This window comes from Lepidochelys olivacea (genome assembly GCF_965140295.1).
Source record: "Lepidochelys olivacea isolate rLepOli2 genome assembly, chromosome: 2".
NCBI classification, from domain to species: domain Eukaryota; kingdom Metazoa; phylum Chordata; order Testudines; family Cheloniidae; genus Lepidochelys; species Lepidochelys olivacea.
Genome location: NC_140412.1, coordinates 54,785,857 through 54,801,725, shown reverse-complemented (window position 1 = coordinate 54,801,725; position 15,869 = coordinate 54,785,857).

The following is a 15,869-nucleotide window of genomic DNA, read 5'->3' as shown; positions in this document are numbered from 1 at the left end:
CTGTTAAAAGGGGCTTGCATGAGTCTTTGGGAGCCCTCTCCAGCTCAAAAGTGGGTTCTATCTGCTTAAAGGCCCTGTATGTTGTGCTCGAAGGACCCATTGCTATATACAGCAAAGGTATTATTTCACAATCAACATAACTTTTTGCTCCCAAGGGCAGTATGATGACACAGTTACCACTAGAAAAATCAGCCACTACTTATTAATTTGATTATGCTTTTCGGTTCTGGGTTTTTTTTTTTAATGATGTATGTAACTCTCACTTCTCTTCGCTATACTTTGGCTTCTGCTTTACCAGTGAAATATCTATCAACGTTTGTTAACACATTAAAAAACAATAATGACTGACTCTAAACAAGAAGGTAAGAGGAAGGAAGATTAGCAAGAGGATTGGAAGTTAGAAAGTGAAAATAAGAGAAAAGAAGTGTAATGATTGCACAGTGTAGTGAACTGCCTGTGACTATATAAACTCCTGCTATCTAGCCTTCAAAGTCTTTCAAGACTTCCAGTTGTGTAACTGTGTGGTGTTTTGGTCTCTAGACAAAAGTCCAACTATGTACCTGCAGTTGTGTGTGCAGTTATTGCAACTGAATGCACAGGCCATTTAGAAGCCTAACTGGCCATTTATTCGCACAATCAAGGCTGTTTTGCATATAAGTATGGGCATATACTTGTATGAGGATGAGGGCCTCTATTTTCTGGAAATGTGGCCTTTGTAGTTTCCACGGTATGCATCCGATGAAGTGAGCTGTAGCTCACAAAAGCTTATGCTCTAATAAATTGGTTAGTCTCTAAGGTGCCACAAGTACTCCTTTTCTATTTGCGAATACAGACTAACACGGCTGTTACTCTGAAACCTGTCTTCAGATAGAGCTTCAAGTTTAGAAAGAATGTTCTTTCCCAGCTTTGATTCTCTTTTCTAAACAGGAATTTCACTCAGACTCAAGACACTTCAGTTTAGAAGTAATATAGCTGACTAGTTCATTGCTAAATGTTTGTGGTTGGTGTTCTCGTGTTTGTCCAATATTAAAAAAAAAAATTGGAGAGTGTAAATGTATATCTTTGGTTTCAGTTAGCCTCTGCTAATGTGCAGAGTAGTGTTAGAGAGCTTATTGCTTCACTCTCCCACTTCCCTGGTTCTTCTCGCATGAACAGAGAGCAACAATACCCGAAGTCCGAACGTGCAAACAATTAGATGTTTATTGGGGTGAACTTCCAGCAAGCTTAAATCAAAGTTCCTTTTTTCTTATTTTCGTATCCCAACTTACTTCCTGTTTGCCCCTAATTTATATAGTAATATTCTTAGCGGTACCTTAACCAATCATTCTACTGAAATTTACCTAACCAATCCTAACATATTGTAACATGATTAGCTAACCAATTATATCCCACTACCTTAATTAGTTTACACCCAGCAAAATTAATTATACAGCAGACAGAAACAATCACAGAACAAGACAGAGACCATGCCAATAAACAATAGCAAAGTGGGAACTATAATGACAAAAAATACAGAAGTGAGGATTTCACAACTACATCTATAAAGACATAAGGGTTTCCCAGCTGTGTCTATTGATAAGTGAGTTCTTACCAGACAGAAAACTATCAACCTAAATTTGCTTTTACATCTTCTAGGCTCTTCCCTTCCTCTGGAGGTGATAGATCGGATCACCTTTCTAACAGCCCTATATGGAATAATTTGGAATGTAGGGATGTGACCAGTCGCTTCCCAGCTTATGGCTGCCTCTGCTGCTTAGCCAAAGGCATTGGCCTAAGAACAGGGCCTCAGACTGTCACAGTAAGAGAAGGACCTTACACAGATTCTTTCTTGTATACCTCTATTACTAGCTAAATGATAAACATGTACCTACATTCTTAGCGTGTAGGCCTTTACAGACAGGCCTGAATATCTATAGCCTAACAATCCACCCCTTTTTTTTTCTTTTTTTTTTCTTTTTTTTTTTCTTTTGGGATCCTCCTGCCCAGGTATCCCTGGAAAAGCATAGGACGTATGGCGACACACTTTCTGATAGGGCCAGGCATCAAGTTGGAAGGTGTCGATGCTCCATTTGTCCCACTGCCCCTTGTGTAGTACCATGCCCTGCACCTTCTCTCGTACGGGCATACTACACCTATTCCAATTAGTGTTCCAGACTTCCCAGTATAGTGGGCCCGAGAAGGTTGGGTCCGGGTTGTCTAGTACACTTTGGGGGGGTGGGCTTACTACATTACTTATAGGTTATAATTAGTGGCTCTTCGCTAGGGGGTTGTGCCCCCCTTGATCGTTTCCATATGCAATGTAACACACATATAGTTAACAATACACCAGCTGCTATGATAATCCACAGCAACATCGAGAGTCCTGACCACTGCAGTATGGTCCAACATCCTGGCCACCACCAAAAACACTGCTTCTCCTCCTTTGATAAGGTTAAAATTTTGTCAGCGCCATCCTGTAGTGTGTATTGTAAGTGTGTCCAACTGTTAGCGCTTGCAGCAAGTTGCTCTTGTAATCTTTGTGTACTTTTGTCCATATTGTGTGTCCATCGAATATGCACAGTGAAATTTGGTATTGTCCAAACCAATTCAACTACTTGGTATGGTATGGGGTAGTAGGTGCTGGTTCGATTGTTTACAATGATTAAGTCCACTGATCCATTGGTGCACTATAGTCCAGGTGGCAGTGTATAGAAGTTCATAATTTGGTCATACACTGGAAGGATTTTGCCTCCTAGTGTTATATTGCAAGATTGCATAAATACCCAACAGAATACACTGTACCCCATATACATTACCCCTAAATGCCCCCCCTTTGCAATAGACCATTGATCCTGCTCCTCCATAGTCACAGGAGAGGGGCACATCCATATTCCTCCTCTGGCTATACAACTGCTTAATGTGATGACAGTCCAATTTATCCCATTCCACCCCCCCACCACCACCACCTATTTCCTAGTGGCTCCCAGCGTGCTCCCCCTTCCCTAGTTACTCCCAATGGGTTCAAGGGAACCACCTTATTTGCATTTCCTTCCCATGGTATCATAGTAACAATTACACAAGAACTGTCCCCACAGGTCGGGGATGTTATTTTCCAGGTAGATGGGTATGTTTTTGCAATTGTGGATAAATATGGGCTAGCCTCCCGATTTAATACTGGAGGTCATTGTTCTGACCAAGCATCTCTCATAATATCCATTAACATTATTAACTGAGCATTTTGAATATCTACGCACACTTCTCCCCATGTTAGTCTTCTGAAGCCATCCCCTACCCATGTCACCAGGTCCCCTGCCCAATGAGTTAACTGCAAGTTTACCTCTACTGCTGTCCTCCACCCTGTGGCAACTGCTGATAGTTGCTGTGCCATTAATTCATTAATTTGTTGTTGAAACTTCACATTTTGGCTTACTAATTGTTTGGTTACCTACTCGTCCCCCAGATTCCATGTACCCAGCATAGTGTTCCCCGCTGCCCACAATCCCCTTTTCCGACGACGATTCCAGGTGTGTCCCCTCACCCACCCATTGAATTGTTGTTTCAGTCCTTTTATGTACATACTACAGTTAGGATGGATTTGGTCCACCCACCATTCCTTGGGGTGTACCACCCATGTAATAGAGTGAAAGGACACTTTAAAAAGTGCTGGCTGCATCCGCTCCCACAATGGCTCCCATACATTTGCTCGTCGGGGAATATTCTCGGCTCCAGGCTGTGGCCACTTTAAATTTGGAGTCTTCCAACTTGGCATCCATATCACCTGTAGGGTTACATTCTGTAAAATGGTTAACTCACCATACCACCCAGCGTCCCAAAGGGGATTTTACACCTAATGTAATATGTACATAACAATCACACCTTCGGGGATTATCTTCCATGGAAGGGCCTCAGACTGTCACAGTGAGAGAAGGCCCTTACACAGATTCTTTCTTGTATACCTCTATTACTAGCTAAATGATAAACATATACCTACATTCTTAGAGTATAGGCCTTTACAGACAGGCCTGAATATTTATATTCTAACAAGTAGTTTTTATATAACACAACACATACATATATATATATATATATATATGTGTGTGTGTGTGTGTTTTACATAAATTTTTCTTTCAGGAAAATTATTTTTAAAAAGATAGAAAATGCAGAAATTAATTTAGTGTTTCCTAAAATGTGGGGCCCACTGAGGCAGTGCATGAAGGGGAGCAGTCAGACTTTTGTTCTTCAGTTTCAGCTCTCTTTAAAAAAAAAATAAGATAGTCTCTATCTGTTGTGATTGCAAAGAAAATCTTCAAAATATGAAACTCGTGTAACTGAGGCAGCAATGTTTGCCCAAGTTGTCAAAGAGCCTGAATAAAACAGCTGTGATGTGTGGGGCATGCTCCTTGCAGCGATGCATCAGACCAGCCAGAGTGTCCGGAAGATGTACAAATGAAGATGGAAGTCCTTTAGTGAGGAGTTGAAGGTAGGGCACCATTGGTTTCATCTTCCTGAAGGACAGATCAGCTTTCAAAAGTTTGGGAAACACTGGTGTGATGGAGGTCTGGGTATCTGCCCATAATTTGTTTAGCAAAGGAAAATTGCTTAGATATTAAATTGGTAATAAAAAAGAAAGGTTTTAAACAAGATGCCTGGATAAGTTAGGTTCTTATCAGACACAACAACATGTGGAATGTGGCATCTAAGCAGGTCATTAAGCCTTTGAAAGGCAGATATTACTCATTATAAAGGGTCTGTGTATCTTCAGTGGTCTATCTCTTACAAAAAACAAGGAATACCTCAAACCCCAACTTATGTGCAAGTATATGGAGAACACTGTTTAGAAAGTGGCTGCTGTTGCTCTAGAAAAGGGGCAGGAGAGGGGAGGCAGTTTGTGTGAGAGAGACTCACATCTCTCCTTAGACACCAATGCCATGCTGACAAGGGGACCTGAGAAAGGGATAGTCAAGAGGCAGAACTCAAGCTAAATCCAGACTGCCAGACATTTTTGAACGGACTGCAAAATCTTTTTATTTACTTATTGTCATCATTATTGTTCTTGTGGTGTGAAAAATGTTTCTCTGGAGTCTGGACCTTGACTATACCTTGACCAAGAAATTTGGACCTTGACAAAAAATAATTGACTACTCCTGAGAAGCAGTCAGTGAGAGAAGACTGCTTTCAAGGAATGTATGCTATGCAGTTTCCCCTTTTCCCCCTGTAACTATAGTTCACCATATGGGAAGTGTAAATCTGGATATGTTAAGCAAACGATTTCTTTTGTTTTAATTCAATTTACTCCTTGTTTTTAATCTTGTTGTTATTAAGATTACTGTTGTATGGATAATTTTATACACACGTCCCCAGAGAAAAAAGGGAACACCATAACCTAAAGAGGTAGGTTAGAGAATTTCTGGAATGTATCCCCTGTTCATTCGCAGTCAGGGAGGATGTCTTCTCTTGATGAGGTGTGCTGCTAGAGACGATAGTGAGTAGCACATAAGGCAAGAAACCAAAAGGCCAAGGAGCATGCAAGAATTGGCAGCTGTGCAGATTGTAATTGCATTAATTTATTTCAACATGAAAAGAATGTTATGCTGACTTTTTACACCATAGTTTCAGACCAGGTGTTAAACCTAGTTTAGTATGAGAAATCTACCTCCCCAATATAATTTCCACACACAGAATAGATTGAACTCAACTGTGAGCCCATCAGTATAAAAAGCATTGTACAGCAATTTAGACTGACATTTAGGGGTATGCCTTCAGGAAATATCAGAAAAAAATAGTAAAATTATGACCCATATTTTTACTGCCAGGGAAATGGTAAATAGGTGATTAAATAGAATAACTACCCCCTGAAATATGTAATAACATATGTGTCACACTGCATGTTGGACATGCTGAGTATTTTTAGAGAATTAATATCACAGACATGAGTAAGTCATATTGTGAGATTTGTTTTCCAATGTTCCACTAAGCCTTTCAGCATTACGTAAAAAAAATCCTATTTGTGCACTAGCAAAATGTAGTCTAGCACCAACAGGCATTTACAATTAACTATTTTACATGCACAAATATGGGAGTCTGTGCCTTCAAATAAGTACACTAGTATATTTTCAGAAGTAGCTCAGGAGGCTTCTTAGAAAAATTGATAATACATTTCAAATATGAGTACCTAAAATTAGATTTTTCTCAATCCATATTTAGGCATCTAAATAAGAGGCCTGATTTTCAGAAGTGTTGAGCATCCATAGCTCCCACTGAAGTAATCTATGTTAATATAGATTATGGGTGAGATTTACAAAGATACTTAGTCACCCAGCTCAGAATCAATTGCTTGATTCCACCCTATGTTACTGATTACAACAGGAGCTGTGTGTGACCAACCCCTCTGAAAAGAACATTTACAAACAGTGACAACAGTATCACACATTTGACTTTTAAATATAAAGCCACATTAAACTTTCTTTGCCCCTCCCAATCAGCATCTTGTGCCAAGATTCTACCCTATGATCTAAGCAAAAACCACCCCCCTTCACTACTCCACTATTCACAGATCTTATAGCCAGAATGGATCATTACAATCATAGATTGGAGAGACCAATCTACCATGATAGCTTACCCCAGGGATCGGCAACCTTTGGCATGCGTCCCTCAGGGAAATCCCTCAGCCCGCGCTGCTTCTCGCAGCCCCCATTGGCCTGGAACGGCGAACTGCAGCCAGTGGGAGCTGCAATCGGCCGAACCTGCAGAGGCTGCAGGTAAAAAAAATGAGGATACAGACTAACACAGCTACCACTCTGAAGCAGGTAAAAAAACTGTCTCGGCCCATCAGTAGATTTCCATGGGCCACGTGCCAAAGGTTGCCGATCCCTGGCTTACCCTATATAGCCTGGAAATCTGGCCAAAATATTGGGGACCAGACCACTTAGAAAGAATCAGCATTGCAAGATCACTTGGAGAATTAAAGAAAAAGGAAGCACTCCCAGATTAGCATCTTCTGCGACCTAAAAGTTGTCGTTTATTTTTGATTTTGTTGGTGGGAGATGAAGAAATACAGGGACACAGAGCAAAGGAAAGTGACACTCAAGATAAGACAGAGGAGGAACAAAGAGTGAGAAACAAATGTAAGAGGGATCAAAAGGTGGAGGGAAGGCCAGACAATATATACCAAATATAAAATTTCTGTTTCCGCCATCTGACATACAGTATACATAAAAGATCCTTGTCCCAAGCGAAGAAGTGAAATGAAAGATTATCCACATTTGATGGTTTTCAGTATATCCAGCTATAAAAACATCAAATGAAAGATTAACTTCATCTGATGTTTTTAATGTTATAGCAGTCACTGAAAACTTTGCATCATCCGTTATTTATTTTATTACTTTACTAATTGATAAAGGGCTCATCTCACAGCAGTATCTGGGATGCTTTATAAAAAAACAAACTGGGCTCACTGCCTACGGAGACCAGCATAAACCAAAATGGACTAAAACCCCAGTTCAAAACAGGAAGAACTTGGTGGAAAATGGAAGAGCAAAATGAAAAAAGGTTAACTGACCCGAACAGAAAAGGCTTGCACTAAACAGCCACCAAAGGAAACCAGTGGCCATTCTCAGGTAGGGAAGTTCACAGACAGATGAGCTCTGTAGAGCCATAGATTCCAAGGCCAGAAGGGACCATTTTGATCATGTAGTCTGATCTCCTGTAGAACACAGACCATAGAACTCCCCCCAAAATAATTCCTAGAGCAGATCTTTTACAGGAAAACATCCAATCTCTAAAATGAGCAGGCCCTGCTTCTGGCTCACTCTCTATGGAACCTTGGGACAGAGAGAAAGAGTGCCCGACTCATTTCAGTTATCTTAGAGCAGTACATGGACAGAGGCAATTGCTCAAATACCTCAAACTTAGATTCTTATGAGCTACATATATACTTACACACCACAAAAATGACATTAAAGAACATTACAAAGGTTGCAAAGTCAAATGTTAGGACTTGCCAGAAGTAAGGTTGCCTGTGCAACCTTAATTTAGCCCCTTGTCCATATGCATTATGGTACAGTCTTTCAGCAGAGATCCTAGAGACAAAAGTCTCCTTGACTACACAACCCTGATTCCTCCCCAGAGCAGGTCTATCCTGTACACTCATTGAGGAAGAGGTTCTGTGGAAAATGTGTTATGTGATTATGTAATTAAATAATTAATCCACAGAAGGGGGCAAATTAAGGTTATATAGGCAACCTTACTTCTGTCATTTCCTAACTTTGAGTGCTTGACTTTGCAACCTTAATAATGTTTTACAGTATTTTTTGGTGTATAATTTTTTAGTTTTCCACCCCCAGAAACTCCATTGTGTGGCATCATACTGACACCCACATAGGTAATCAGCATGGTTTGAATGTTTAGGTCCACTCACTGACCTCTGCCTCTTAAACTAATGGAGTAACTGGTAGCAGTAAAGGTTGTCATCCTTTGTGTGGATCAGCAGTAGAGCGAGATGGAACAATTGGCCAGTAGCTTTCACAGATATCTGCTGACAGTAGAGGAATGGTGAGACTGAGAAATTATGAGTTCCATTCCAGGTTCTACAGGAGAGTGTTCTAGTGGTCACAAGCTACTCTGCCTGTTAATCTCAAAGGTGACCCTTTCTGCCTTTTCTCCAACTGGTCCTCCAACTGGTCCTCACCAATCCCAATCCTAGTCATTCCTCTCCCAATCTCTCAGTCCCAGTCTCCTGGGCTCTTCAGCCCCATCCCTAGCTCCTTATCCCTTGCTCTTTGCCACCTACACTCTGGCTCTTCATCAGATCTGTCTTCCCTTCTGTCTCTCCTCTCCACTCCTTCCAATTCCTAGTCTCCTTGTCCAGCTATTCCCAGTTTCCTTTGTTGGCTCCTCATCCAGTCTTTGTCTCCTCCTCTCTTCATTTCCCCCTCCAGCTCCCAGTTCCAGTCTCCTTCCCCATCCAATCTGAGTCTCCCCCTTTGGTTCTCAATCTTATTCTCATTGCCAAACCAGTTCCAATCACCACTACCTCCAAATATCGGTTTCTCTCTTCCTCACCCCATGTCAAGATTCCTTCCCCCCTCTGAACTCTAGGGTACAGATGTGGGGACCTGCATGAAAGACCCCCTAAGCTTATTCTTACCAGCTGAGGTTAAAAACTTCCCCAAGGTACAAACTTTGCCTTGTCCTTGAACAGTGTGTTGCCACCACCCAGCATTTTAACCAAAGAACAGGGAAAGAGACCACTTGGAGACGTCTTCCCCCAAAATATCACCCCAAGCCCCCTTTCCTGGGGAAGGCTTGATAATAATATCCTCACCAATTGGTACAGGTGAACACAGACCCAAACCCTTAGATCTTAAGAACAATGAAAAATCAATCAGGTTCTTAAAAGAGTAATTTTATTTAAAGAAAAGGTAAAAGAATCACCTCTGTAAAATCAGGATGGTAAATACTTTACAGGGTAATCAGATTCAAAACATAGAGAATCCCTCTAGGCAAAATCTTAAATTACAAAAAGACACAAAAACAGGAATATACATTCCCTCCAGCACAGCTTATTTTACAAGCCATTAAACAAGAAAAAATCTAATGCATTTTCTAGCTAGATTACTTACTAACTTTACAGAGTTGTAAGGCTTGCATTCCTGATCTGTTCCCGGCAAAAGCATCACACAGACAGACCAAAGCCTTTGTTCCCCCTCCCTCTAGATTTGAAAGAATCTTGTGCCCTCATTGGCCAGTTTGGATCAGGTGCCAGCGGGGTCACCTTAGCTTCACTTTCCAGGTGAAAGGATTTTGCCTCTGACCAGGAGGGATTTTATAGCACTGTATACAGAAAGATAATTACCCTTTCCTTTATATTTATGACACCCCACATCAGCCTCCAGTCTCAGTAACGTATCCCCCTCAGTCTGTCCCCAGGCTCCTTGTCTCAATCACTCTTCTGAATCCTACCCCATCCCACCTCCAGGTCCAGCTCTTGTCCTCTCTGCTTTCAAATCAGATTACTTCCTTTTCCAACTAGCCTCATTCTCAGAAATGGAAGCAGCTGAAAATTTTATCTTAAATTTTCCCCAAAAATTCACCTTGAGGCAGGCAAATGGTATGCAAAATGTCAGCCCAACAAGTTAAAATTTGGCAAAGCTGTATGCAGCTGAAAACAGGGTCTGATAATGGGCCCAGCTTTTAATCAATAACATTGTCAATGGAATTCATTGGTTTTCTGACAACCAGAGCAGATCACAGAGAGTGGTATTACCAGTGCACTTGCCAAGGAGAAAATGGGCAGCAGCATTCTTTAATGCCTGTGGCCGCTAGATTAATTTTAAAGAAAGCTTACTTATGAGTAACTGACTATAGTTTAGTCAGGAGGTGATGGTAGCATGAATGGTCTTGCAAGGTCTGAGTTAGGCAGAGAAAACATAAATTGCCAGAAAACTTGGAGATAGTAATAGCCACCCTAGGGTGCTCTCTGAACATGGATGTCCATCTGGAAAGAAGAAGTCAGGGTGACCCCATAAACAGGGCCGGCATCAAAAATGGAGGCCTTTTCCTTTAAATAGGAGAGGCATAACCCATTTGCAAGTTTCTCAGAATACTTCACCTAACGCACAGGAATGAATTTTGTGTTATCTGGGTCAAGAGTAAGTCAACTGCTCATCCAGACAACGTCTGCCAGTCAGTTACAGTTGGCTGACTTAAATTAGAGACTCAACTATAGAGATTGGAAAACATTTTCACACATAACTAGATGGCTACAAATGTCAAATGAAGAATAATTCCTCATTTGAAGTTATTAAAGATTGGTGTGATCATAAAAGCATTAAAGAAAAGATAACCATAAAATGATGTCTTGACAAGCACAAGGAGCTGAAAAACACCGATACTGTTGCAATCTAACACTTTAACATAGAGTTATACACGTAAAAACATCCAATGCACAAAGTAGTTCATCTGACATTTTTTACAGAGCACTGTGATTGTAAAAACATCATTTTAAGATATTCCTTCCTCTGACGCTTTTACTCTTAGTCCTGGTCTTAAAAACATCAAATGAAGGATAATTCTTCATTTGCACTTATTAAAAATGCTATAATCATAAAAATGTCATTTTAGGATAATTCTTCATTTGACCTTTTTTACACATAACTGCTTTTTTTCCCTCTCCCTCTCTCTTTAAAAATTTAGTGCAAAAAACTATGTTAATGGAATTTTAAGATTCTCACTTAAATTCCCAAGTCAAATTCATATCAAAGCCAAGATTTCCAAAGTGTTTTAGGCGCCTGAATTTTGAGGTGTGACACATGAGACACCTTACTGGGATCTGATTTTTGGAGAGTCCTGAGCACCGGCCCCTGAAAAATCAAGTCCTTCTGTGACATTTTAAGTTGGGCATCCTAAAATTGAGGCACTCACAAGCTCTTGTCACTTTTTAAAATCTTAGCCCTAAAGTTCACATAGCACTTTTAATTTGGTTCTCTTGAATGTATACATTATAAATGTATACAGGTAACAAACTATGGTCACATACACAGACATACTATACCTAAGGGCTTAGTGAGCAGCAAGCTGTGGTGCAAATCTACAGTACACTAAATGACCACATGGACCCTGCTGCTGCATGCTGAAGGATCCATAGTGCACTCTGACCCGCTAATGTTTCAAACTAAATTGCCATGTGGACAATTACATTCATCAGCTAGACTAGAACACGGGCACCGTTAATACCAAAAGCACAGGCTTCTGTCACTTGAGCTACAGGAGAACTCCTTTAATACTGCAATAGTGGCAGATAGTGTAGTCACTGGGACCAATCACTAAACACCAACTTGATCATGTTCTCCAGGATAGTGTATTACACAGAGTCTCATTAAGCCGGGAACCAAGATCCAGATCCCACACTTGAAGGGAACCTCCAAATTTGGCCATAGGGCATATTAGGAATGCACAGTTAATTGCTGCTGCTGTTGATTCATGGAAGTCTCTGTGCAGGGAAGAAAGGAGAAGTCAGACAGGAAATGCACACTGCCTGTTCCCTTTGACACTTCAGCCACTTGGCTGCCTCAGTAATGTTTAAATACATTAATAATAATAATACAGCCATGATCAGATTTATCAGAACAGAACATACTGCACTTTTTATTAACTGTGCAGACACTAAACCCTTTCTAATTCTGAAAACACCTAGTTTAAGCAGGCATCCTTAGAGGCATAACAGAACAAATAGCATAATCCTCCCATACTAACTTACACCTTTGCCTTTGCATAATCCCCCCAGGTCTTGCATCATGGTACCTATCCTAACACCTGCCTGACCTGACTCCTGGAGCTGAGCATAATCACACATGGGTACACAACAACGTACACCTGTTCTGCATGGAGGGAGTTAAAATAGTTAAAATAGCACTCTTAATCGCTAAAGGAGGGACTGCTCTGGGCTTTGCTGGTGCTTGAGTGGAGTGAAGCAAGAGGATCTTCAACTTCCCCATCACAGAAAATATGGAAGGCCTCACAGAACACTCCCACATGCCTGGAACTATTGGAAGGGAGCAGGAGGAATAGCCACTACCAAACCCTCCTCAGGCCCATGTGTTGGGGAAGAAGGAAATATCTCCCAACACATGCAAGACAAAGAGGGAATGAAAATAGAGATTCCTCTCTGGAAACAGTGGAGAGAAACCCCACCTCCCAGCAGCCAGCTGGGAAGAAATGCTCGTCCCTAATAGGAGAGACCTTCCTACCTTCCAGCAGCAGGAAAGGGAAACCTCTCTCTCACCCACCTTTTCATGCTTAGGACCCTATCTCCTGGAGTCACATGATTACGTTAGCTCTCTAGGTTTCATCTATGATAATAATAAGTCTCTGGGCCTCACGGCTGCAAAGAAAAGTTTAAAATGTGAACTGGGTGAAACACCAGAGAATCTGAAACAAAGGCTCTGAGAAGGCCTCAGGCATCTCAATGGGCGGTTAACTCCAATACCCAATGCTCTGGAGGAACATGCTAATACTGCCCCAGCAGAGGACTCTGTGTATGGCAGGGCCAGAGTAACGTAGCAGATCCCCCTCATCCGCCCACATAAATATATCTCAACTTCTAGGGCTATTACTGGGAGAATCTGTGTTGCCACCTCTTGGCGAAAGGCACTGTAACAAATGTTTGTGCCTGTGATACAGTATTCATCTGGCTCACTAACTGCACACATTTGATATTTTCTTCACATGTGTGCAGCCACTCTTAGTAGGCATCACAACTGAAAATACTATAATTAGGAAGTTTAAATTCATGGTTCCTTCTGCTTCATCTCTGTATGTAACTTATCTGCTCATATTTGTATAGTATTAATTAATGCTTTGGTAAATTACAATGGGCTTTCTATAGAATTACATTTTACAGCCACATGAATCCCAAAATAATTCGTCATGATTCTTGTTCCAACAATGAATACCAAAGAAGGTAACAGTGATTGTGTCTCTTATTATAAAGTGTTGCCAAACAATGAGCACATGGAGTTTAATCAGAGTCTGAATAAATGCCATCACATACTCTACTCAATTAAAGCAACAGCACTAATTATTATCACAGTTTTTCAGATCAAATTATGACTATACTGATGGCATGCTTTAAGAAATTATTGCAAAAAGAAATGTTTGTGTTGCCTCTCTTTACTATGTATTCTGAAGCAGTGAAACAGATTTTTTCCCCTATAAATTGCACATATATCTGTCAATGTGGCTTTGAGAAAAGCTGATCTACCTCCTGATGTTAAATCCCAAGTTAGTAAAAAAGCTCTTTTAGTCAAGTCATTGAGACTCAAATTATGAGCTTCACTGATCATGTCTGCACTGTGTAAGTATTCATACAGAACTGACTGTAATTCTAAAAGTTCTGTCCTACTCTGCACTGGGCTGGAAAGGATTATCTGGGACAAGGTCTTCATAGGTTGATTCAAAATCCTGGAGAGAAAGATATCAATTTTATCTCCCAGGATATTACAAGGCATACTGTATGGGAGACTTCATTTCAACACAGACCTGCTAGTTCTTTACGGCGAATGCAAATTATCTGAATCCAACATTTGGTTATGCTGCACTATATAATCATTTTTGGTTTTGGGAGAGTCACACACCACGATACATACCAGTTGAAGGGAGTCATATGTATATGAAGTGATGAAACTGAAACAGAAATTATTATTGGGAAAGAAAACAAAAGGTACAAAAGGGAAAAAGATGGGGACCAGGCCAAAGGAAAATACACAACTGGTGCCAGGGATAGGAGGGTAAGAAGAACTACACAGCTTGTGCTGAGAACATTTTGATGAAGGGAAGAGTGGGGAAAAATGCCTATTGAGCCCAGGAGAGCTGGCCACACCGCCTTACCTCTGCAGAGCTGCCATGGGTTTCCTAAATATGAAAACACATTGGTCATAATACCGAGAGGAGTGAGGAGGACAGATGGGAAGAGAGAGACATGGGAGGAGAGGAAGGGAAATTTTGTAACACTTCACACAGCCCTATTCCTCTCTGCAGGCCCCTGATCTAGAAAATATTGGCGAGCGTTCAAGCGTATGTTTCTTTGTGTGACTTTTCAATCAAAATGAGATTTTACACCAAACAGCTATACCCTGCTGTGGCATTATTGACTAGAGGTGAGTTGGGCATGTCACAAAAGTTATTCAATATTAAAAGTACAGTTTGCTACGTGAAAGCTTGGAACTGTATTTATTTGAAATGTAAATGAAGACTTGCCACCCAGGAATGTACATTACATTTGACATTTGTCTCTAATCAGAAGTCCCTATGAATAATGTAGTTGGTACCAATAGTCTCATTAAGCAAGCTTTCCCTTAATACACTTTCTGATTGTAATCTCTTCATTATACTTCCTTTTCTTATTTCTCCTGGTCCTACTCATCATTATCAATATGCTCAGGTTCTTACTTGCGTTACTGATACGTATTTTACGCTGAACAGATCATTTTAGATGGGAATTAATAGTACCGATGCCTGGGTGTGCTTTAGATGTAAAACTTTCTTATCCTGACTGCATTTTTATTAGGAACAGTATGTGTTCCATCTCTGGTGACCAGAGTTCACTGGGTTGGGTCAAAAGTGAAAATGAGTTTGATGGTTTCATCCTCATCCCCATTTGAGCATATCACAAAACAGCCACACAATTTTACATGATTGGCAGTTTCTGCTCAAAAGAGCCCTGGGACTGAAATAGAAGAGTTGTTGCAAGTCAAGACTGAGGTCCATTGGCAAAGCAGTGCAGGGAAGCTTACACTATATCTTCCTGCACAACTTGTCTCAAGCTAACACAATTAGTCCCTTACTTGCATGAGCATTTCATTTACACACACTTTCTAAAGAAAGAGCCAAATGGGAATACACGCTGGCCTGATTTAATACAGATACTTTTACAAATGCACCACTAAAAATCTGGGGATGCATTTTCAAAAAAGAGCAGATTATGCTGGCGAAAATGTTCACGTCCCAAAGGCAGTGAGTAACAAGGAGTTTCTGTTTCAATACGAGATCAGATTCCAATTATTCTCCTCTTTCACAACCACTATGGCCTGAAGTGTAAAGCTGATCCAGAGATTCCTCAACAGAGTGATGCTGTCAGCTACCAATTTTCAATAAATCTTCGTTAAATTGTCCCATAAGTTTTTTGCCCTTCCTTTCCCAGCATGCTGATTACTGTGATGGCTTTTGTGTGATTAGAGAAAGAGCTGATCTTTGTACCCATCAAAACATCAGTTCAGGGGGCCCTCTCAAAATGCAAATAGCAACTCAGCTTCCATTAAAAAAATTTAAGTATGTTTCTAGCCTTTTTCCTTACAGAGATAGGCTTGAAAATATAAATTGATGTAAAGTGACAA